Source organism: Podarcis cretensis (genome assembly GCF_951804945.1).
Source record: "Podarcis cretensis genome assembly, chromosome: 3".
Classification (NCBI taxonomy): domain Eukaryota; kingdom Metazoa; phylum Chordata; class Lepidosauria; order Squamata; family Lacertidae; genus Podarcis; species Podarcis cretensis.
This window is the reverse complement of record NC_137172.1, coordinates 90,024,452-90,050,444: the sequence shown is the minus strand read 5'-3', so window position 1 is coordinate 90,050,444 and position 25,993 is coordinate 90,024,452.

Sequence of the window (25,993 nt, the reverse complement as noted above, 5' to 3'; positions counted from 1 at the left end):
TACGGGCAGGGGTACCTTTACCTTTACCTTTAGGCACAGCCCTGAGCATGTGATAAATATTTTAGCTCTCCTCAGCTTTTGGTACAGTTGTGGCATATGCCCTGTGGCATACTGAAAGTTAACCCAGGCTGAATTGGGATCACACAATCACCCTTCAATAACATCTCATTACTTACACATATGGTTGGAAACAATGATGGGTGATCCCCTTTCATTTTAATTCAGAAGCAGCTTTTAAATTAGGAGTTTTCTTAATAATAATAATACTTTTATTATTTATGCCCTGCCCATCTGGCTGGGTTTCCCCAGCTACTCTGGATGGCTTACAGCATATATAAAAACATAATAAAACATCAAACATTAAAAACTTCCCAATACAGGGCTGCCTTCAGATGTCTCCTAAAAGTTGTGTAGTTCTTTATCTGCTTGACATCTGAAGGGAGGGCATTCCAAAGGGAGGACACCCCATAGGGTGGGCACCACTGCTGAGAAGGCCTCTGCTTGGTTCCTTGTAACTTCACTTCTCACAGTGAGGGAACCACCAGAAGACCCTCTGAGGAAGACCTCAGTGTTCAGGCTGAACAATTAGAGTGGAGATGCTCCTTCAGGTATACTGGGCCGAGGCTGTTTAAGGCTTTAAAAGTCAGCACCAACACTTTGAATTGTACCCAGAAATGTACTGCGAGCCAGTGAAGATCCTTTAGGATCGGTGTTGTATGGTCCCAGCAGCCACTCCCTGTCACCAGTCTAGCTGCCACATTCTGTATTAGTTGTACTCTCCAAGTCACCTTCAAAAGTAGCCCCACACAGAGTGCATTTCAGTAGTCCAAGAGGGAGATAACCTGAGCATGCATCACTCTGGCAAGACAGTCTGCAGGCAAGTAGGGTCTCAGCCACGTATCAGATGGAGCTGGTAGACAGCTGCCCTGGATACAGAATACATAAGTTGTCTTTTAAAAGGTTATCTGTTTTCCAGGATTATTCACATCTCAGCTTCTAAGATTGCTACATGTCCTCCAAAAGTGTTGCACATTTTATTGCTGAGGACTCTACAAGGATGTAGGGAAGTTGAGGAGCAGGGTGGTCATAATCAAGGTGAGGACAGCAAAGTCCAGAGGAGCCAATGGAATGAGAAATAGGAACCAGAAGAAAAGGGAGGAGAAGGCATGAGAGGACCTGCATTTGAGAGGTTAGAGTTGTCATAAGGTATATAAAATGCAATGGAATGAAAAATGCAAGGTCTTTAATTAACCAGATAAGGAATGTGAGCTTAGAGAGCAAATTAATGTAAACCTGATAGCAGAAGGGGATGGGGGCGGTGACAGTGGCGGTTGGATTAAAAGCATGCAAAATAGCTCATATTTTCAGTTTGTTTTAAGACTCTGTGTATTTGGTGGCTCATTATTACTTCTGGAGGGGATGTAGTCACTGACTTGGGCTGCCGCTGGAAGAAAGGTCATGATTATAGTTGCCAAGCCCTCAGTACTTGAACAGGATAGGCATATTGTGGAGATGTTTTACATATTAACCAAGAAGATGTAGCAACACTATCCTTAAGTCAGTATGTTAGTTCAACAGTATATGTATCACAATCTAGCTAAAACAGTTAAGTAGTTTTGATTTCCACTGGATTCTGTAGGTGAGTTAAACAAGCACATGCTTAACTCACATTGAAAACAATGGGACTTAAAAGTGCTTAGCTTTGGCTGGATCATTCCTGCAGTATTTAGTGGGCACCGAACACGCCACAAATATCTACTGTGCAACCGATTTGCCAAGTTAAATCAGCATTACTTCACTAAGAAGCCAAGTTAAAATGGACACTGAAATTCCATTACATGCTACATTTAACAGAAAAGCTATAGTCTCCCTCAGCGTTATCCTGGAAGAGCCAGTTTCTTAAAACCTTAACCCTTACAAGAAACAATGGGAAGGTGTGGTCTAGTGAATATATTGTTTGAACTGGATGAAAGATACCTGGGTTCAAGCCTTATGTCTTCTACGTTTGCCCTGGGAAAATGATAATAGAAATCAAATGTGGTATATAGGGATGGGGCAGCAGTTAAGAGGCAAACTCACCTAGTTCACACTTTCCAATAAATTAATAACAAACTGGTGCACTTGCACCATACTGTCCTCCACACCACCTAGCCCCTGCTCTCCCTCCCAGTACACAGCAGTGACTCAACTGCTGGGCATTCAGGTAAGCACCTCCTCCCAACCAATGCCACCCACTACTGAACATACAGATTTAGTTAAAGAACCAGCATGGCTTCCTCAAAAGAAAGCCCCATCTATCTAAGCTTTCAAGGTTCTTTCAGAATGTCAATAAGTATGGTAAGATAGGGTTGATCCAATAGGCACTGAGTAAGCTTTGTAGTCATGGGATAAGGGGACTGGTTTCTTATGGAACAGTAACTGCTTAAAGAAAAGCAAGCAGAGAGCAGAAATAAATAGACAGTTCTCACAATGGGGAAAAAACAAAGAAGTAGGTTCTTCTAAGGTTTGCTGTTGGAACCTCTGTATTTTAACCTGTTCACAAATGGCCCAGATTTAGGGGTGAGCAGTCAGGTGGTAGGGACGCGGGTGGCGCTGTGGGTTAAATCACAGAGCCTAGGACTTGCTGATCAGAAGCTCGGCGGTTCAAATCCCCGTGACGGGGTGAGCTCCCGTTGCTCGGTCCCAGCTCCTGCCAACCTAGCAGTTCGGAAGCACGTCCAAGTGCAAGTAGATAAATAGGTACTGCTCTGGTGGGAAGGTAAATGGCATTTCCGTGCGCTGCTCTGGTTCGCCAGAAGCGGCTTAGTCATGCTGGCCACATGACCCCTCGCCAATAAAGCGAGATGAGCGCCGCAACCCCAGAGTCAGTCACGACTGGACCTAATGGTTAGGGGTCCCTTTACCTTTTAGTGAGGTGGTCAAGCTTGTTTTTGACACCAGATTGTTCGGTGTGGTGAAAATGAAAAGAGTTTGCGAGAAACTCCAAGAGGTTCTCTCCAGACTGGGTGAGAATGAGCATTAAAATGGTGCTGTGCAGGCAGGGATGTTGCTCTCCTGTCTTTCAAATGTGGTACATCACTGCCACTTATTGAGAGGGGGAGGGGCAAGTGAGAGGGAGCTTGGCCCATTGTGGATGCTGCGGCAGAGCCAATCTGACACTGCATCCATGTTGTGCTTGCACCACACTGAGCTTGCCCCTCCCCTTCTTGGTAAGCAGCAGCAACATGCTGCATTGAGAAGACAGGAGAGCAATGCAGCAGCACCCACACAGCCCCACTACTGCCCCAAAGGCATCTGCTTGGCCACTATGAGAAAAATATGCTGGGCTAGATAGTTCTTTGGTCTGGCTCAGCAAGGTGCTTCTTATGTCATTAAAGAATGAGCAGAAACAGGTTTTGCTAGCAGTTGGATTTTGAACATTACAAAATGCAGGGTGATCTACTCTCTTGAATTTTTGTTTAAAGCCACAGAACAGAAAATAGACACAAAGATTTCATTTGACATATAGGGCATATCATTGAATCATGGCCAGGGCTAAGTAGGTTAACATAGGAAAGCCTGGGCTAGTGACGTAATTCAGAACTCATTGGTGCTGCTCAAAGGAAATGAGATGTGCTCAGATTATACATCATCACAAAGCATTTTCAATTCAACATTGCCATAATGGTGTGTAGCAGTTACTGGCCATCAAAATTCTTTCATTAATTCTTTGTAAATGAGTATTAGGCATGCCAGGAATTCTAACAGGAATGGTTTTCTTTTCCATATATATATATATATAGAGAGAGAGAGAGAGATACTAGATGTAATGCATAACCCTAATACAAATGCTAAAAAGAGAAGAAAAATAGACTTAAGAAAATACAGATTTTTTTTGTTTGCAGTTCAAAGCAGTTCAAAGTAATTGATCTAGCGAATTTGAAAAACTCATTAAAACTACATCTAAGGCAGTAAAATCGCTCTTAGCAAACTAAGATTAGTCTGATTTATAGTACCTATGGAGCAATATATGTTCAAACATGCTTGTTCAATTAATTGTACTGTAGTATAATACACCATTTAGCAGTAGGCTTTTGAATTGACAAAATGAACAAACCATAGGGCAAGCCACACTCATAAATTATGTGTCTTTCAATGCAACAGCTGTAAGATGATTAACCCTTATTCATCACTGTGGTACAAACAATCAATTGTTCAAATTAGTGCATCAGCTACTATCTGTGTGCCTTACAAGAAAGGAGAACAAGAAGAAAATAAAAAGGGCCCTGCATATGTTTTGATTCTGAATGATTCCAAAGTAATCGTCACTTTCCATTCCAGAACTGAGAAATGGAAAAAAGAGAGGTTCTTCATTTTATTTTCCAAAATGTCAGTAAACATTTATTTAACATCTTTACACTCTGCATTCCTCCCAAAATGTTCAAGGTAGCTAACCATTTTTAAAAGCAATAAAAAAGCAATATCAACAATAATACCAAAGGACAGAAGAGCTGATAAAACTCAAACACATTTAGTTGTGTTTGATGCCATTTCAACATGTGACCTTATGTTTGTAACTTGCATCGTAAAATGAGCACCCATTGACTCTAATCAAGGTAAATTCACTGTTTGAGGCTTTATATTCTTGGATCACACTCTATCGCCACAAATACACGCCATCTACTACTTGCATGTGAAGACCCCCAGACCCCCTCCAAAATAAATCACATAAGACATAGAATATTTGTTTAAGATTTTTGGCATTAATTTTGGCTACAACTTTATTGATTACAGCATGTGGGTGGTTGCTTAGGCATTGGTTCGGACTACCTGAACCTGCACTGGCAGGAACAGGACTGACAACTGGAACCTCCAGAGGTCAGTAAGGGAAAACATACTGGGGGAGCACAGAGGATCCACCTATGAGTTGACTCCAGATGCTCCCTGGAACTTTGGCATGGCCCTACCCCTGAGAGGGGATCAGACAGAGCAAATCGAGCCCCTGGATTCCTTTAATGGAATTCCCTAGCAGCACAACAGAAATGAGGGGCAGGCACAGCCAATACATAATCCTCTCCACCAAAGAATGAACCAATGCCTAACTGCCAACCTTACAAAGTTGTGATGATTTGCTACATGGTAGGCAAAAACCAAATGGCACCAGCCAATCAGCCTATGGCAAAATTCCTACCGGGCCCCTGCCCCCAAAACAAACGACCCCTAGACAGGCATAGCAAGGTCAAAAACACAACCTTAAATTATAGGGAGGGAGATCCACTGCACAATGTGAAAGAGAAAGTACTTCACCTTGTGTGAGCCCCGTTCGCATCCTGAAGTAAACGTAAGACGCCTCTGCACGTCTGCAGGTGCGCGGGTCGCATTTCGCCGCTTCCACACATGCGTGTGATGTCATTTTGAGTGTCTGCGCATGCGCGAGTGGCGAAACCTGGAAGTAATGTGCTCCGTTACTTCCGGGTCACTGCGGAGCGCAACCTGAAAATATTCATCCCGAAGCTACTTCAACCCGAGGTATGAGTGTACATAGCCCCTTAGTTGCCAATCAAACCCCAACTGACAGAAAATTTTCCCCAGCAACAAAAGGGCAACCAATGAAGTGCAGAGGTCATCCAAATGGGCCCGCCCCAGCAACAAGAAGGCAGTTTGGTGATGTCACCGCAACACATGGCTCTCCATGATTTGGAGGACACGATTTAATGGACTGCAGATCTCACTGCCAGAGATCATGCAGAGATTATCACCGTCACTCTCCTTTAGGTATCTGTTTAAAATTTGAAAAGCATATACAGATTTATATTTATTAATTAAATTTATATCCCACTTTTCTTCCCAAAGGCACCCAGGGCTGCAAACAACAGGTGCTACAACAATAAAAAAGTATTTAAAACAATTCCAATACAAATTATGGTTGGTAAAGATCTTACCCGCAGAAATATTAACCATATTTATCTTTACTGGCCATTCATTCCTATTTCTTCTGAATTTTGTATCTGAACCAAATTCTGTTTCTTCCCTGAGTTTAAGAATGAGCTATAGGTGTGTGTGAGCAAATGTTCTGACACTGATGGAAAGACTGCTTAGCTAAAGATGAAGTCAAAAAGGGCAGAGACTGAATCAAGCAAAGATGAGAACAAAGCTATCCCATCTTTTTCATATGATTACAAGAGATGGTCAAACAATAATAAGCCTAGCTGCTTACATATCAAGAGTCTTACAAGGTCCAGGAGAGCATGTGATGCAAAGATAAGAATTCTGGTACAAGAGTGCAAAGTCTTCTGGGATAATAATGAACAGATTCACCCTCTGATGTGGCCCAAGGCTCTAATTGGAGGCTGCTTGCCCATCCCTCCCACCAAGGGTTTTTAGGTTGGGGGAGTGGTGACTCAGTGACTCAATATTCAACATATTTCTAGTCTACTCTTTGTAACAAATGATTTCAGGACAGGATAAAACAGCACCATAAAAAACTCAGATTAAAACAATGCTGCACAATAAATTCTATTCCACACAACATATGAGAGCAAGTAAAACAGAATGATTAATGGAACAATCTTGAGCCGTGTATAGGCTGTAAAATGTGAGGGTGGGGTTACCCAGATTTTCAAATTAAGTGGGAGGAGACTGATTACTAGTAAGTTGTACCAACTCATCCAAGTGGACAGTTAATTACCTGGCTGGGGAAAAGGGCATTGGATAGAAACAGTGCATTTAATTTTCTATAACAAATCTTGTATTAGCAGAGTTGCTAGCAATTTACAATCAAGAACTCATTTCTTCTGCCTCTTTATCCTGGCGCCTGCTTGTAACAGGTATTTCTTATCTATTGCTTTGGTTTTCTTATTCTAATAATAATAAACTGTTGGTTGAAATCCTGTGCTTGCTATTCTTTTGTGTTACTCATCACAGATTCCCACCACCCTTTAAGTCTTGCTTTGCTGCTGCAAACATGGCCATGTTAGCAAGCATTCATATCTTTGTTATGTAAAACAATTAAGGCCTTTCAAAAAGACAAGAAGACTGGTCATTAAACCAATTGTCTGAGAAATATTTCTGTCTTCTTCCTTATTCCCTCTGCCGTCTCACCCCCATTTTGCAGCTCTAGCCATTATGTAGATCAAACTAGTGAAACCACACACACACCCCTGTTCCAAACACTAAACAATAACATGTCTAAGAAACAGAAGGCTGGATCTATTATGAGGCTATATAATGATTGTGAGAGACTTTTTTTTCTCAGTGGTTGCCATTACTAAGTGCAGGAAGTAGGCAGGATGGACTGGTACGGGGTGAGCACAGAGCTGCCATCCCAGCAATGAAACTGTGGCTGCTTACTGGGATGGGGGCAGGGCAGGCAAGCTCAACATTAAGTCAGGGCACCAGCACAGCCAACTGGACACTTCCACACAATGCTATCCAATCAGTGCAGCCATATAGCTCTGGCTTAGCTCTTGTCCTGCCTCCACCAATCCTGGTAAGTGGCAGCTATTCCCTGCCCCACTGTGCCAGCTGCTCCTGGGCACAGGTTTGGTCTCCACTCCAAAGCTGTACCCACATGCACCTTTTAACTTGCTATCATATGGAACAGAAACCCAAGCTTCCAATGTAACACCTAGCTTGCTTGGTCTGCAGCAGCTACCTATACATTCCCAATTTAAAGTGTTGATGCAAAAAGCCTTGAATAACTGTGCTGCCAAATACAGCAGTTCTTTCCAAAGATATCAGGACAAAAGGAATGAGGAGGTGGATGGGGAACCAAAACAGTTTTATTAACAAATCAACAGCAGGCATGCAAAGCATAAAATAAAACATACCCGACAGGGGCTACCCAATCTCCCCTTCAGCTGCCCGGAGCCCCAGGCAGAGCAGCAGGAGAAAGATCCTGACCATCAGTCTCCCAGTATCAGGTCCTTTGATCTGGGTAGAAGCTCTCCTGGGCCCCTCCCACCTATGGCTTATATAGCCTGCCTTGATGTAATCAAGTGGCATTACTCATGATTAGCCCAGGACCCTGAGATGGAATTAATACAGAGCGGCTGAGAGTCTTCCACTACCTGCAGCCGGCATCCAGCCAGCACTTGCAACACAGAAGAACCCAAGAAACACAAGAATCCAGCAGACCTCAAACTGGGGATGTTAAAGGGAAAGGGACATGCCACCTAACTCCTCAAAATACAAATTTCTTCCGCATTTCCACTACAATAACTTGAGATCTAGATATGTGATGCAGCACATCTATCCATACCAAGCTTTGAGGATGGCAGAGCAGGCCCTGTTGTAGCAGCAGTTGCCACTGCCATATATACCAGTAAGTGGAGGCAGGGAGGAAGAGATGTTGGAGCAGAAGATGCAGGAAGATGGACGTGGGATGGGAAGAGGGGTTCATGCTATGTGCATGTGTAGGTGTGTCAGAGAAAACATACATGTGTGTAGATAGGCATGTGGGGAAAATGTATATATAGATATGGATGGGAGAGAAAACGTATTTGGATGACAGAACATGCAACTCTTAATCTCAGGGTTGTGTGCATATGATGGAACATGTGCAAAAAGTGAGGATTCATTTGCATGTGAAGCAATGCGAGTATGAATGGATGAGAGAAATAACAGGAAGGAGAATGGACAGCTGTGTGAATGTGCAAACAGGGAAAGAGAGGGGGGAAATCTCTCTCCCTCTGCCCTACTTCACACCTATCCCCTCTTGCAGTGTGAATCATTTGCAAAAATTCACTTGTACTGTACTTACTAACCGCAAGATGTCTACATAAGGAAAGGGGTGGCGAAACCATGGCACAGATCCAGTCTGCCAATCTGCAGGTCATTGTTTAGCACTGTAGCACAAAGATCTCAGATAAGGCACTCTGCTTGCTCTTTAAGAGTGAAACACAGTGTTTCTTCACACCAGTGCTGGATCTCTAAAGAGCAGCCAGATAGATCTTTATCTCCAATCTTCATGTTAAGCACTGCAGTGGCAAGAAAAGAAATAAAAGGCTCTGCGTGCTTTTAAGAGTAAAAGGTAGCACTTTCGCCTAGCCTACTCCAACACTGAAGTGGTGGTCTGGAGAAATGCTACCTTTTACTTTGCACAGTAAACTCAGAGGTAGATAGATGATGGGGACTTCTATTTTTACTTTTTTAATTAACCAGAACAGCAAACATTGTATTTCTAAAACAGAAGTTGTAAAATGCCAAAACAAGAATTTCCATAGTAGTAATATACTGAATGCAATGACAAACCTAGACAGCATCTTAAAAAGCAGAGACACCACCTTGCTGACAAAGGTCTGTATAGTTAAAGCTCTGGTTTTCCCAGTAGTGATGTATGGAAGTGAGAGCTGGACCATAAAGAAGGCTGATCGCTGAAGAATTGATGCTTTAGAATTATGGTGCTGGAGGAGACTCTTGAGAGTCCCATGGACTGCAAGAAGATCAAACCGATCCATTGTTAAGGAAATCAGCCCTGAGTGCTCACTGGAAGGACAGATCCTGAAGCTGAGGCTCCAATACTTTGGCCACCTCATGAGAAGAGAAGACTCCCTGGAAAAGACCCTGATGTTGGGAAAGATGGAGGGCACAAGGAGAAGGGGACGACAGAGGACGAGATGGTTGGACAGTGTTCTCGAAGCTACAAACATGAGTCTGACCAAACTGTGGGAGGCAGTGGAAGACAGGAGTGCCTGGCGTGCTCTGGTCCATGGGGTCACGAAGAGTCAGACACGACTAAACGACTAAACAACAACAATATACAGAATAACTGATTTTGTATTGGGCAAATATAACATGCAAAATCATAAAAGAATATTAAATTAATGAAACTATAAATAATATATACTAAATCACAATACACATAAAAATGAAATAAAACCAAATTCTTAAAATAATAATGATTTTAGATGGATTGAAGTAATAAAAACAATTAAAACTTAATTAAGGATATTTCTATAATTATAGCCTTCTATAATGTGAGTTTCCACTTTCAATCAGAAGTAGCTTAGCCCACACCACTGAGAAGAACTCAGCCACTCCCTTCTTGAAATAAGGAAACCCTTTAAATAATAAATAAAAATCCCTCAGTGACAATTGTTTTTTCTTCTTCTATTTTTTATTATTTAACATTCTGGAATCCCCGTCAATAATATTCAAATTTAAAGTGCTTAGATAAATCACAGAGTTATTTTTCTTAAGTGTATAGGAAGTACGGTGTTATGAGCTTCTGCGAAAGCCATACAATTGTATTTGCAAGAAAATATAATAACTGGGTATCAAAATAATTATTGTCTCTCTAAAAGTTTGATAGCTTAAAATAAATCCATGTACATAAGAAATTCAATGGACATGTAGTTTTACAAATATTAGAAACATGAATGAAACTTTGGATGAAGCCACTGCCTGAACTTTTGTAAATGCTATTAGAACAGAATACATCTTAGCATTAAGTTTTACAATGCCACCTATTAAAAATGGTATATTTTACAATAAATGGAGTATGAAACGTTTTCTGGGACATTAATATATTTAGCCATCATGCAAGTCGAAAACAGCACCCTTCAGGTCAAATTGGATACTTAAGCATTTAGCAAAAATTACTGAGTACATTGTCTGCAAGATAATTGTAAAGCTATAAAATGATTCAGTTCAGTGATTCTAATATGATTTAATTATAATGGATCTGGTGTCACTCACCTTGTGAATATTTAACATTGAGCTACCAGTTTTAAAGGCATTTTTGCAAAGGAACAGGGGTTATATTAAGCCGTATATGCACACTCCCAAAATATGGGTACTTTTTTTCATAAGTCTTCAATGCCCAAGAGTTATTTCTTTGTGCCTGGTAAAAGCTTGTAACATAGCCCACTTTGCTCTCTGCTGGCCCCATCAAAACCCTTGTTTGTTTGGGAGAAATGGAAGCCTGATTGATGTCATGTCATTCCCTTTATTTATGCTTTGCATGTTCATAACTGCCTCATTTATACTGGCAATCAGATGTGGCACTATGGCGTACGGCTGGGGTTCAATGTTCCCTGACCTCCAGCAGAAGGGCTGTTGCGCCAGCATAAGAACGAGAAAAAGAGTGATGCCCCAGTGGCTGCTATAATCTATGCTGAAATAGGGAAAAGGATCCAGAAAAAAATAATGATAAATAAATTGAAGATTTATTATATTTTCTTCTTCCCTAGGCTGTGAATGGCCAACTATGCTATTTGTGGTTTAGTTGCATGAGCAGAAATGAATAATAATTTGAGTTTTCAATGTGATCAAGTGATAAAACATTGGAAAATTGCTTCCACAATACAGAGGAGAATTGTGTAGTCTCAGCAATAAAATAGTTCTTTTCATTTTTAGTAGGATGTGCTGAACTATGTGCATTAGAAGAATAAATGGCCATTTATCTTCCATTTGCAAAACTCTGCCATGTGATAGAAAAATTTGGAGTACTTAAAACGTGAAATGTTAGTTATTTTAACCTTTCCGTGAAATTTCAAATACTTGTACTAGAAAGGTGACATAAAGATAACTGGAAATATTCCACTAGAGAGAGTGAAATGTACACAGTACACTGTAAACATTCTTGGAGCAATCCTTTGTGCATGACAGCAACAGGGAGTTAGACATGTGTAAACTAAATAGTTATAGGTTAGTTAAGAACATAAGGAGAACATAAGGAGAACCTATAGCCCAGGCTTCCTCAACCTCAGCCCTCCTGATGTTTTTGGCCTACAACTCTCATGATCCCTAGCTAGCAGGACCAGTGGTCAGGAATGATGGGAACTGTAGTCTCAAAACATCTGGAGGGCTGAGGTTGAGGAAGCCTGCTATAGCCCATCTAGTCCAACATCTGGTTTTCACACTGGCCAATCAGATACCTGTGGGAAACCCACAAGCAGGAGCTAAATACAAGAACACTCCCCCGGCCATGTGGTTCCTATCAACTGGAAGCATACAATGGCTTCTGACCATGGAGACACAGCATAGGCATTATGACTAGTAGACACTGATAGCATTATGATCCATGAATTTTTCATTTTTCCCCTGAATGCTTTTATGAGTTCCTTGCTTCTCAACCTCTACAGAGGTCCCAGGTCGTTGTCTGAGGCCATCCAATAAGCTACCTTGTTGAAGTTAAGCTGGCTGTGGTCTTGTTAGCATTTGGATGGGAGACTCTTTAGCAACCCCATGCGAACTTTCATTCCATCATGGAAGAAAGGGGAATATACAATATAAATGTTCCAAATAAATGCTTGCAACAGTGTACTTTCAGCTCATTTCCAAGGCTGAAACAACAAAATACATTCTATAAGAAATACAATGGCTACTTGTGGTAATGTTTCTATGATTAAAATAGGCATTGTAGTACAGTTATGTAAACATGTTGTGCACTCTTTCTACAGTAAGAGGCTTCTTTTTTGCCATTTACAATTCATGGGGAACTGAGTTTTTCCTTAGAAAGATCTAAGATGCTTAAGATTTAATATTTCAGGGCACAGTACAAATTTCCACCCCTCCAATGGTAAGACTCTGCAGAAAAGCCAAGGTAGCATCCATATGGTTCTCTGGTGGTCAGCCATCCAAGCAGTGAACTTGGCCAGACTTGCTTAACTTTAGCAAGGTGGTGGCTTCATGTGTCCTCACACCATACACTAGGACCATGACATTTGGGTGCACCACTGGGAGCACTGCCTTGTTGATGAGGTCCATGCCAGTGTGCCTGTGCTCCCCAGCCTCACTGCCCCCCTGTTCTGCCCCATCTGGGTCAGCAGCAGTAATACTGGTGTCAGGAAGGTGGCTCAACATCTCTGTGCCATAGCACATGTCACTACTGATATAATTGTTTATATAGATTACATTTAATTGTTGAAGAAGGGAGGGTAGAGACAGAAGCCTCACACCCCACTTCATTCTTCAGAATATGTCTTCCGTGGCTACATTTTAATTTGCTTAGGCTTTTTAAAAATAGGCTGGTGTTCATTGGGGCTGGTAGGGCAGAAGGCTACAGTAGGTGACACTAGATTCAGTTAGTATAGGCAGAACCAACTGATTGTAGTATTGTACCTCTTTCTCCCTGCTGGGTTCTGCAAGGGTGACACTGACACCAAGGAGTAGGAAGTTGAAAGCCAGTGCCGTCTGCCAGGTACGTGCTAGTTGAGGGTGATGGGGCAGGGCCCCATTCTCCTTATGGGTCAGCCTCCACTGGTTACAGGAAAAACCACACACATGTGTTTTCTATAAACTTTCCAATTGCCAAGGAAAATGTGCTTGTTATAGATCAACCTGCAGAATATGGAGGAACGTTTAAGAATGTTAATATATCGAGAGAATAAATTGATTTTATTCTTTGGTTTGCTTGCTATTAATTGATATCCCCGAAGTCCTAAGTGTTTGTGCCACAAAGCTATTAACTGGATATGTCTAAGGAGGTAAAAACTAAAACAAAGAATATGGCTAATGTCAACAGTACTGAGGTAGGCAACTGGAGATTTATTTAATTTTTTCGAAAACTCTCTCATTTCTCTAAATGAAAGGCTATTAGAGCTGTTAACAATTATTTTTAATATTTGAAAGCTTTCCAATTAGCAGGCTATATAAACACATGACATACACTGAATACACACTTTGTCCTGAAAAACAACATTTATCCTTTTGAAAATTTCACTCTACCACTTGAGGCCAGAGCTGGCTATTATAAATTGGTACAGTGCTGAGAAGGGTGTATTTTCCCTAAGCATAAGTGTGCAGAATCACAGTACTTGTAGCTTTTGAATTATCTGCAAAAGAATAAGCAATGAAAAGAACCAGAAATACCTGCAGACTGAGATTAGCAATGCAATCCTATCCATCACCCTGAGAAGAAAGTTCCATTGAGTTTATTGCAGTTGGCTCCCAGTGGTTCTGCCACTAGGCTGCAATCTTATTCACAGTTAGGTGAGCCCTAGTAAACAAAGGGATGCAGGTGGCGCTGTGGGTTAAACCACAGAGCCTAGGACTTGCCGATCAGAAGGTTGGCAGTTCAAATCCCCGTGACGGGGTGAGCTCCCGTTGCTCGGTCCCTGCTCCTGCCAACCTAGCAGTTCGAAAGCATGTCAAAGTGCAAGTAGATAAATAGGTACCGCTCCGGCAGGAAGGTAAACGGCGTTTCCGTGCGCTGCTCTGGTTCGCCAGAAGCACCTTAGTCAGGCTGGCCACATGACCCGGAAACTGTACGCCGGCTCCCTTGGCCAATAAAGCGAGATGAGTGCCACAACCCCAGAGTTGGTCACGACTGGACCTAATGGTCAGGGGTCCCTTTACCTTTACCTTTAGTAAACAAAGAGTGAACAGCAGAGCAATCCTAAGAGGGGCAGGAGACGTGAGGAGCAGAGCAGCAGATCCTACAAGCTCATGCTGGTTAAGGTGGAAGGAGTCTTTTCTTTTCTTTTCTTTTCTTTTCTTTTCTTTTCTTTTCTTTTCTTTTCTTTTCTTTTCTTTTCTACTATACCAGTTCCAGGCTTTCCCAAAAAGTGGATTGGCCTTAGGGATGAGCTGAGTGAGTAATGCCATATTTTTTTATTTTTTTATTTATTTATCTCCTTACATTGATATCCCACCTTTCTTCCATCATGGAATCCAAATTCACCTACATGTGGTTCCCAGGTGGACACCCATCCAGACACTGAACAACTGCAGACCTGCTTACTGCAGAGCTGCTTAGTTTCAGCAAGGTGGTTCCTTGGGCCTTCAGACCCAACCATAGGTCCAATCATGCGTCTGTTCCACCCTGTTGTGTACCATTATGTACCACTGTGTGCTGTTCCATCCCATTGCTTTTTTTCATACTTCTTAAAGTAAAATTTCCATAAAATACACATTTCCTTCCAATGCTTTTCAGGCATTCATCCATAAAAAATGTGTTTTGCGCATGTCTTGTATACTAAGTATGCTGTTTTGTGTGCACTTCCTGCACACTGAAAATCCACTGCAAAATCTGGATAAATGCATAATCTATCTGGGAGTTGTGTTCCAATCCTCTAGCAAGTTTGGAAGAATCAGATTGGATCAATATCCTGCAAATTCCACCCCCATTCCTAATTGGCCTAAGCTCCAATGGATCCATAGCTAGTCCTTCTTTGGACTTGCAAAGTTTCATTTCTTCTGTTGCATTTTCCGTAGCATGTTCTGTGCCCCATTTTTGCAGCTGAAGCAAGGATCTCTGCAGTGGCAGAACTCAACCGACCAACTAGCCAAGGCCAGCAGAGACTATTGGACAAAGACTGCATTAAATTTTGACTGTCTTCAGCACCATGGATTGGGGTTTAGAACTGCAGCTTTACTTCTGAGTAAAAATGAATAGAATTGTTGGTGCACCTGTACAATAACAATTCAAACTGGCATATGGCTCCTGATTTTTGTACATGGAGTCTTTTTCAGAAGAATGATGTCATTTAATTTTGCTATTCATCTCATTATGGACAAGGAACTATTCTGGTTTAGTCATTCAAGGTTATCTTCAATGTTGCTATTAATTGGGCAGTATTAACAAAATTGCCACTACATTTTTTCTAAGGTCACCTCCTCTGCTATCAGCATCATTTACTGCATTTTCCCCCCAGTGCACATTCATTTTGGCTCTATCCCAAACCATGCCAATTAAAGTGTTTGATCATTTGTAATATGGGGATTTTTTCCTCCCTTTAAAGTTCTTCCTTTCTAATGAAGAGTTACATGCGAAGGGCAATTTCAGGCTTGACTGAGGTGTGGGATTATGGGGACAAGGTCTTCCCTTCTAATTTCTGCATTTTTAATCCCGGAGTTCTGCATTTCACACCTCTGCATTCATTGCAAACTTTTATTCAGATTGTGACCAGATTTATACATTTAGATCCATTGCATGGTATCTAATGTTCTGCTAAGTCCAATAAATTCATTCTTTCATTCATATATATATATATATATTTAAAAAAACCCTTATGAAATTTCATCAGCATTTCCATGAAAATTCTCCTAATGAACAGATTATCTGCAGGTTTGACTAATGTACAAATTCTTGCAAGCATTTTCCCCAATAACATTTCTTTTGTATGTTAATTTCACAAATCTCTCCATTTCCCCAATATACACATATTATATTACTTCTATATACACATATTACATTATATGCAGAGAACTTCAGAGGATCACTGTGTTTCAGTTCACATAATGTTTAGGCAAGTGTGACTTTGATACATTTGGCTTCGAACGTGAACTGAATTGAATTTCTGCCCCCATGCCCCATCCCTACTCCCACTCAGCAGGCATGGAATCAGGCTGTAACTACAATTCTCCTTCCAGGTTCTTGAGTAAACATAAACAAAGCTCCTGAGTACACTGTCTGTACAGGGAACCACTCCTGCTCTCTCCATCCAGGCATAAATTGATGGTTCTGATTGTGGGGAGGACTGTAATTTCATTCAGTCAAACACACCACATTAGACCTTCCCTTCCCATGTAACACTGAAAGGTCAGGGGCAAAGGTGGTGCTCACTGCCCTGCAGTCCCTCCATGGGTATAATAAGCGAATGAACAGGAAATGTAGAAAAATAGAATTGGAAGTGACCTTGGACACTAGAATTCTTTTAGGACCACACTATAAGTTAGTTTACCAATGTATCAACATTCAATGATGGGCTGATCATGGCTTGTTTAGATATTGTCAGCTGGTGCTTGTTCAGTTGTTAAAACATTAGCTAGACTGTCAGGAAAGATGCAAATATTAGTTGTATGTTGAACATCTTAGTTCAGTTTCTACGAGCCACAGTTCGGCTCATTTAATTCCAACCCTATAAACTAACACAGCTACTTTTATCATTGAGTAAATCTGCTGCCATCAGATCTCTGTATGGCAATTCTCCTCCAAAGAAAGAGCGTTAGGAAAGGAAACTGCATTAGGAGCATAAAAAGCTGCCTTATGCCAAGTCAAACCTTTTCTGTCTAGTGCTCCAGGGTTTCATGCTGAGGACCCTCTTAGCCCTACCTAGATTCTGGCAACCTTCTACATGCAACTCTGCAACTGACCTATGATCCTTCCCAAACCATTATAGAAGCCAAACTATTTGTCCATCTAGTCGAGTCTTGCTTGATAACCAGCAGTTCTTTTCTGCTCCTTTTTAAAATGGAGACGCCAGGGATTTAATGTTCTGCATGCAGGACCTAGCCTCCACCTCTCAACTATTGCTTTCTCCTCCCATTAGGTCACCTTTATATCAATTGCTTAGAAGCGCCTACTTCTTCTGCGAAACACAAGCCCATTGCTCCACGTGCAGCTGTTTCCAGTCTCAATACCTATTCTACATACGGTTGTTCAAGTGTTTAGGCACATGGATTATTGAACATGCTTCAGTTCAGAACCACTCCAGTTCAAAGCAGTTTAGAGCTCCCCCCCAAAAAAGTATTGTTTTTAATTGACAGAGATATAAAAGTTTCAACAGGCAAATTCAAAAGAAAACTAAGAAAAAACATTGCTTCCCTACTCTGCATTGATCTTAGTTTGCTAAGCTTTAAGATGTGGAAAGCTGCAAGGCTTTAAAATCAGCATGCTTTCATCACCTTGATAAGAACAAACCCAGATAGCTTTCCTCCCTCAAGGTGGTTGATTTCTGACTGCCCTCATCCTGAGGGGGGGGGCACTTTGAGGTAGAATTTTTCTTTGGGCCTTTCTGTCAGTCAGGTCTGGGTTATATGCTCACTTTTAAATTTTGGACCAGCCAGTGCTGAAATTAGCTGTGAAGCTGGCCCTTCCTGTTGTGTTGTTAATTACTAAATGCAAATAGGACTGGAAAGTATAAATTCTCCATCAGGACACAAGGTGTCCACACTTCACTGGCACTTCTGTGCCTGGAAGGAAGCATATTGTTACTGAGGGGACACTGGTAATGAAACAACACTAGAGCTATTGCCATTTTTTTGGACGATAGTTTATAGTTTTTGTTAAATTATTATTGGGTAGACATTGGGGCTCGGGCATATGTGTGGAATCTTGAGAAAGTGCTGTGGGAACCACAAAATGGCTGCTGTGGGGACATGGCATAACACAATGAGTGTTTCACAACACAAAATGGCTGCCACATATAAAAGCTGTATTTTATGTGTACTTTAAGGAACTGAATAGAATGAAGTCATGGGGGCATGGAGTGTGTGTGTGTGAATTTAACAGTGCTTAGCTTACTTTCTTAGTTGCTATTTGTTAATGTGAATACTGTTTTATAGATTATAAATGCTTTATTGATTTGTTAGCAATAACTTTTGCTGCAGTTGTGATGTTTAGCTTGTTTGTAATTGCCATTTTGTTGATAGCTCTTTATAGATCGTGATTGCTTTACTGATGATTTGTTAATGATTTTATATTATTTATTTGTGATGTTCTCTTATGTTTTGTTATGTTACTGTTATTTCTTGTTTGTAAGCCACTTTGAGATTCATCTGAATGAAAAGCAGTATAGAAATGCATTAAATCAAAAGAGCAGGAAAAAGACAATACCTGAAAATTGTGTGGCATCTCTGTTTCTTTCTCCCCATCATTGTGAAAAAAAATACTTGCATCAGCCAGCGCTGCTCTTTACATCTCTCTTGTTAGAACAAATGAGAGGGTGGATGTCCAATCCAGGCATCTAATATAATGTGGGTATGCTTAAAGGGGCATTTCAATGTCAACGAGGATAAGCCAGTGCAAACTGGAACTGTGAAGGAACAGCAATCAATATACAGCATTGTAGATATTTGAGGGGATATTTATCTTAACATTAGTTCCCCTGGCAGGGACAGGACTGGGTAATGGGCTGTAGCTCTCAGGAAAGGGGGCCAGGACTGTCCCGAGACTGACAGAGATGAAGCCAGGCATGCTATCTATGCATGGGGGCTGAGCACCCCCAAAATACAATTAGGGGGCCGAACCCCCTCAATATTCCACAGCCAGGTGAGCCCCTTTGGGCCCCACCACAGCTGTCCTGGGCCCCGGTGGGCCCTCCTGTAGTAGCAGTGGGCTCCGTCAGGCCCTCCTGCGGCTTTGACTAGGTCCTGCCGGGCCTTTCGGAGGGCGCACTGGGCCCGTTCTCACCTTGTGACATCACATGCACAAATACGCCACCCCCACATTTTGGGTGGAACCCTGGAAGAAGCAATGGAATACCCCCTGGGCTACCTCATAAGGAATCCACTGGGCTGCATATTTGGAAGCAGAGCCATGTTCTGATACACAACCATTATAGATGACACGTCCACTTTGGAACTTGAGTCCAGAGGAATCCACACCCACCCCGTGATGGCTTTTATCTATTTTGGTACCTATTAAGTGGGGCTGTAATATAGTTTTGGAAATAAGAATGGCAGCTCTAACATCCCTTTGCACAGAGAGGAGTTGCCATTTTAAAGATGTATTGTCAGTGACAATACATCTAGGGCACTGTGGGAAATGCAAATGGAGGATCCCAGTCCTAGCAATCCAGCGTTCACTGAATCAGAGCATAGCTTAAAGTGGCCCCAAAGAAGGTGTCATTCTGAGGATGCAGCAGTGTGCCAAGGAATCTGATTCTGGGCCTATCCATAGAACTCAGCTGTTATTCAGAAGGTTCATCCTAAGCACTGCTGCGACATCTAAAGTCCTGCATTCACATAGTTGGGGGCCGATTGCTTAGGTTTTCCCGCAGAACCACCTTTCCCACTTGATCTGAACCAGACCATCCCATGCAGTAGCCTCTTGTAGTGGAATTTAATTAATTAGTCAAAGCCATTCCTACTTGTTTGAGCAAACACAGTTAAGTTTTATTTGTACTCCCTTAGCCCACAGGCTAATTTTAAACGCACATACTGTTGCTGAACTCCTGGTACTTTCTGGCAGACCATGGTATCTGAATAAAGCTGTTTATTGACATGCTCCTTTTCATAGCAGGAAGCCAATGAACTATAAAGTCAGTCAGTGGATTATACTTATTTAGGCATTTAGAAAAACCATTGACAACTAAAAAAGCAATTGCATATCTATATCTGACTTGTACAGTGCTGCTGAAGAGATATTAACTTGATTAATTATAGATATGTGAAGCATATATATTTGTCAGAAGAGTAACACAAATCCATATTTACATGCATATTATTATTAACTTGGGCTTCTTGCACTCTCTGGAAAGCCACATGGAAGACATTGCATCATGGCATTCTCCTCAGAGATTTCCATTTGTCTGGAATCATCTGGGATTAAACAATGGTTTGGATCCTCAGTTCCAATGAGCAGAACTCACACACAGGATGCTTCTGTTTGAATAGTGGCAGAAAAATTCCACTGATTTTGCCTTCCATTCAAAGCCTCCTGTGCCTCAAAATCTGCTTGGGAGACCCTTTGGAACCACATGGTCAGTAACATGTGCTTGATTGATGGTCCCTCCTTGATGGCACCCTTCCATTCACAGAAGAGCAACTCAGAATCCAAACAAATATATTAAAAGTTGAGGCTACGTAGTAGTCAAACCTCAGCCACCTTTCTTTTCCTTCTGAAGTTTCTTGTTCTATTTCAGTTGTATTTCCCCAAAGGGTGAACCAAACAGGTTCAATATATCCTAATTTCTGCCGCAATATAGTTGCTCTGCCTCTACAATATGGTGCCGTTTTCCATTCTCACTCTTATCTGATCATTTCTGTGCAGGAGATCAATTCTGCTGCATTTATAAAATTTTTGAGCTACTTTTCTAGCCAGGTAAGGAAACATGAATGAAAGCAAAAATATTTAAAAGTTGATAAAATATACAAAATCATTATTATATTTCATATTAACTCACAGTTGTGATATGTTTTCACAAAAGCAGAATTTCATAACAACAATAGCATTGCTGATTCATATATTAGCATGTAAAAAGTCAGAAAAATACACAAGAAACCCAAACTAAATTTAATAAAAATATATTCTTACGCACTCCCCCTATTTTTTTCCTTGCTTCACTAAGAGGGCAATCCTATGCCTGTGTTCTCAAAAGTAAGTCCCATTGAATTCAATGATTGATTTACTTCTAGGTAAGTGTGCATCAGATTGCAGCCTTAAGTGGTGATCCTAAGCATTTTCATGGGCCTAGCAGGAATGCTTGTGGTTCCTCATCAAACTGGAGGCCCCATCCACCAGATGCCAGACATTCTACTGATCCAATTAGGCCCCAGTGTTTTTCTTACAGTATCTGCTTCTGGGCACCACACTTTAAGAAAGAAGTGGGCAAATGTGGAACAAATTTGCAGGAGACAAACAGAGATGGTCACTGGTATGGAACACAAGGCCCAAGAGGAAAAGGTAGAAAGAGTTGGGTATGTTTAACATGAAGGATAGAGTGGGGAAGGGGACATCATGTACTCATCAGTTACCTGAAAAGGTGTCATATAGAAGAGGGCAAAAACTGGTTTTCTCTTGCCCCAACAGCAAGGTGTTTGGGTCTCCCAAACACCACCACCAACCAGAGGTTACCTCCACTGACTGCAACTCCCATCAGCCCCAGACAGTATGGTCAGTGGTGATGGGAGTTGTAGTTCACCAACAACTGGAGAGTTTAGAGGCTTCTGGCTCCCATCAAAAATGGCTTGCAAACAGTTGTCAATGCTAATTGGCCTTGAAAATGCAAACCTTGTCTTGCTCAAAGAATATTTGTAACTGGCAAAAAATTCACACACACGCTCACGAACGATGCATAATGTGTTAAAAGTTGACTGCAGAAAAACCATTATCTTTTAACTCATCAGTCTTTTTACTGGTTGGTTATTTTTGGCTTCTTCTCCAATATAGTGATGAATTGTCAGGATTAAAATATTCACAAGATGACTAAAATGCTGATAAAGTAACGGTCGTTTACTACCCAGTTCTACTGCATAAACTACTCTAGCCAATTAAATTCTGAGTCTCGTTCTCATGACAATGACTATAATGAGAAAAGGAAATTGTACAACATGAATCTTTCTTGTGATGAAGATTACAGCAAGGGCTTTGACAGGGAACAAAATTAAACCTACTCTCCTAATAATCTTGATATTGTCATCCACTGTCCTCTTCAACCGCCATAAGGGAAGTGACTGCTTGGACATTTCTTATCAATCACAGAGGATCTACGCTTCAGCTCGGTGAATTATCATACATAGAGATTGTACTATAAGTGATAAAGGCTGCTACTTATGTAAATTAATTCATGAGTAAAAAGGGGAGGGGGACAGAAATCAAGCTGTTTAATTTAGCCAACCATCAAGTAGGAGTGGAGATGAGAAGCATATATTGATGACAATGACACTTTTGGTGCAAATCCTCATTTCTTTATCAAGAGGGGAAAACGTCTGTAGTCTGTATGTTTCCTTGTCTTTGGGGGCTGTTTCTCACACTACCCTCCCTCCATTTTAGTACAGGTTCACCAGTTGCTTCAGGCTGAGTTGGAATTTTTTGCTTGCACATACATTGGGCAAGCAGGGTTCACCAGTGTACAAGTATTGGTGTTTAGGGGCTGGTGTTGTTAAATAGGTTTATTCGGCTAATTTGGTTACATGGTTAAGTTGGGCATGTTGTTGGCAGGGAGGTGCAGGAAAGGTTAAGGTTAGATAAGGAAATAGCAGAGCACCCTTAGGCACCTTGAAAGGTGAAGGGCATTTCTGGAAGCCACTGTTCTGGGATCTGAGGTCCTTAAGCCTACATTTGGAGTGTTCTTGAGGCTCACGTGCCCCAGCTGCCTGGCACTGTGTGGCCCTGGAGAGATGGGGCGGGAAGGCTTCTCTATTGACCACAGTGTAGGACCTAAACTTTGGGGATATGCCTTGTCATTTAGGGGTTGGCTTGCTGAATGGTTGAAGTTAAATTAGGTTTCCGCTCTTCTAATTTGTAAAGTGCTTTGAGAGTTTTTTCTACAATCAAGTGGTATATACATTTTGTGAAATAAGTAATTTCTGTTGCAGATATATTTTAGATAAAATATGGCCCCAGTTCAACCCATTACTTGCGTCTCACCTCTTTAACCCTGGGTCCAGTCACAAATAGCACTAATGTAATTTCAGCGCATTATGAGTTGACTTCAATGAAATCACATTACCTAAATGCAGATTATAAACACACATTAATGAGGAGGAGGTTATTCATAATTACAGGTTATAATAATAACCTTTCCTAATTTAACTTGGTAACTGAAGGTATGAATTTAACCATTTTAAGCCTAGTTTATCTGACTCAACCCTGGAGTATTACCAACTATCACTATCAAACACTATACTAACTCCCTTCTATCTAATCAATCAGTAAATACAGTGTTGGAATTATGAAAACAGTACACTGAGCCAGCCTGAAGAAAAACAACTAATGTTGAGCTAGGAAAGTGTTTAGGAGAATTTTCCAGTTTGTTAAAAATGAAATAATAATGATTTGGTGTTGAGTATGAATATATTTTAAAATATGTTTATATTGTAATGTTCTGACACATGACTTAACTCTTCTGCCTTTAGAAGGAAAAGTAGATTTCTCTTGCAGACCAATCCTTCAAATCTTCATTTAATTCAGGCCAAGGTCACAACACCCCTTTCTTTTTCTACCCTCCATGTCATAAATCAGCCTGTGCTTTTCAATGCACTGATCCAGTCCTCATAGATACAAAATGTGACTATCTGAATAAAAATAAATTATTTCTAGGCGTGAAATGTATGGGCATACTGTCAAGAAAAATAGTGATTCATGCATGTGGTTTTACAATGATAAGGACATATACAGTTTAATGATGAGATCCCCAGAATGTCCCTTTCTTTACATGAAGTACAGTACAAATAACCAGCGTATAGAAAGAGTGGGAAAGATGAAGCTTGCTGATATATAGAATCAGAAATATTAATTGCTGGGCTTATGCAACATAAAAAGCCAAGATGTAGCATGGAAGTTAAAAATTGTACTGCTGGAAGATCAAGGACAGATAAAAGAGAACAATTTATCATGCAGCACATAGTTAAATTATGGAACTCACTCCCACAGGAGACAGTGATGGCCCCAACCTGGATGGGTTAAAAAGAGAATTATTCAAATTCATGAAGGAGATGGCTGTCAACAGCTATTAGCTATGATGGCTATGTTCTACTTTCATTGCCAGAGGCAGTATACCTCTGAAAACCAGTAGCTGGGGATTGCAGGTAGGCAGAGTTCTGTTCCACTCACAGATTCCGCTTGCAAGCTTCCCATGGGGGTCTGGTTGGTCACTGTGAGAACAGGATGCTGAACTAGATGGGCCATTGGCCTGATCCAGCAGGCAAGTCTTCTGCTGCTATGTTGTCGTGCAGAGAAAAGAAATAATGATGTGCACTTTTTCCCAGAAAGGTTTACTTGTCCCGATAATTGGTATAAAGGTAAAGGGACCCCTGACCATTAGGTCCAGTCGTGACTGACTCTGGGGTTGCGGCGCTCATCTCGCTTTATTGGCTGAGGGAGCCAGCATACAGCTTCCGGGTCATGTGGCCAGCATGACTAAGCCGCTTCTGGCAAACCAGAGCAGCGCACAGAAACGCCGTTTACCTTCCCGCCGGAGCGGTACCTATTTATCTACTTGCACTTTGACGTGCTTTCAAACTGCTAGGTGGGCAGGAGCAGGGACCGAGCAACAGGAGCTCACCCCGTCATGGGGATTCGAACAGACCTTCTGATCCGCAAGTCCTAGGCTCTGTGGTTTAACCCACAGCGCCACCTGCGTCCCTTGATAATTGGTATACAGTGGTACCTCAGATTACATACACTTCAGGTTACATATGCTTCAGGTTACAGACTCCGCTAACCCAGAAATAGAGGCCCATTAGCTAAAGTGGTGATTCAGGTTAAGAACAGTTTCAGGTTAAGTACGGACCTCCAGAACGAATTACCGGTAAGTACTTAACCTGAGGTACCACTGTAATGCAGAGCTATTTCATACTTTTTTCTCCTAAACGTACTCAGGAAAAGAGAGAGTATGTTTGTTGCCAGTATATTATTGTATTCAAGAGTATTGACAGTCCAACCCCAATAAGTATATATTATCAGATGTGAAGGTGTTAGGATTTGTTAATTTATTAATTTTAGGCCAAGATAATATACCTATATATAACCTTATTAGATCTGGTAGGCATGTAAGATACATATAAGGTCGGTTTATGTTCAGGACCACTTTGGTTCAGGACACTTGACCTGAGTGGAAATGACACATTACTCTTAAATAAAATATGATCATAAGTGTCAATTTCCTGTGACAGGGGAGCTAGCAGCACATTCCGTTGTTAAAACAATTACAAAGATAATTGATGTGGTTAACAACAAGTTCAAATCATACTTGAAAAAATGTTCTGTGGTAAAGAAAATATGTCAGAGAGGTTATAGGTTTTGTGCTTGTGCAGAGTAACTGGAAACAGGATATAGTGCTGGAGATTTTAATATTTTCTAGAATTAAAATTAACATTCATAGGAAGAGAGATAAGAAGATATCAAGGTAGGACTCAGTCTTTTGTTTGGTATACCATCCCTTGGACAATCAAGGCAAATCCTGTGCTCCTGAAATTTGGACAGGGTGTAGTCCTTAATCAGTGGAGTTCTCTGTTTTCCTACTTTGCAAGCTTTTGCTGTGAAAGGGTGTGATTTTTTTTTTTTTAAAAAAAAATAATTCCTTTTTGCTATTAAAAAAACAAAACATTTTGGACATTTGTCTGTGTGTCTGGTTGTGACATTTCCTGAAAACCCAATGCCTATGTATTGGGAGAGATTGTATATGTATAATATGTGTAAAAGTCAAGCCCTATGCTTTTTTGTGAAAGTATATTGATCCATATGTATTTATATACAGTTGCATTCATTGTTGAATACATATTCTGGTGTTAGTTACTTTAGGAGACCCAGAGTGTATATGCATGTAATATCCATATAATGGTATGTGTATAACAATTTGTGTAATAACATGAATGAGAATTGTCTATATTTTTAGCAGAACTGGAAGGAGAGAAACTTTCTTCTTAATGAGATTAAGAAGTGAAATGGGAATTTGGGGGTGGG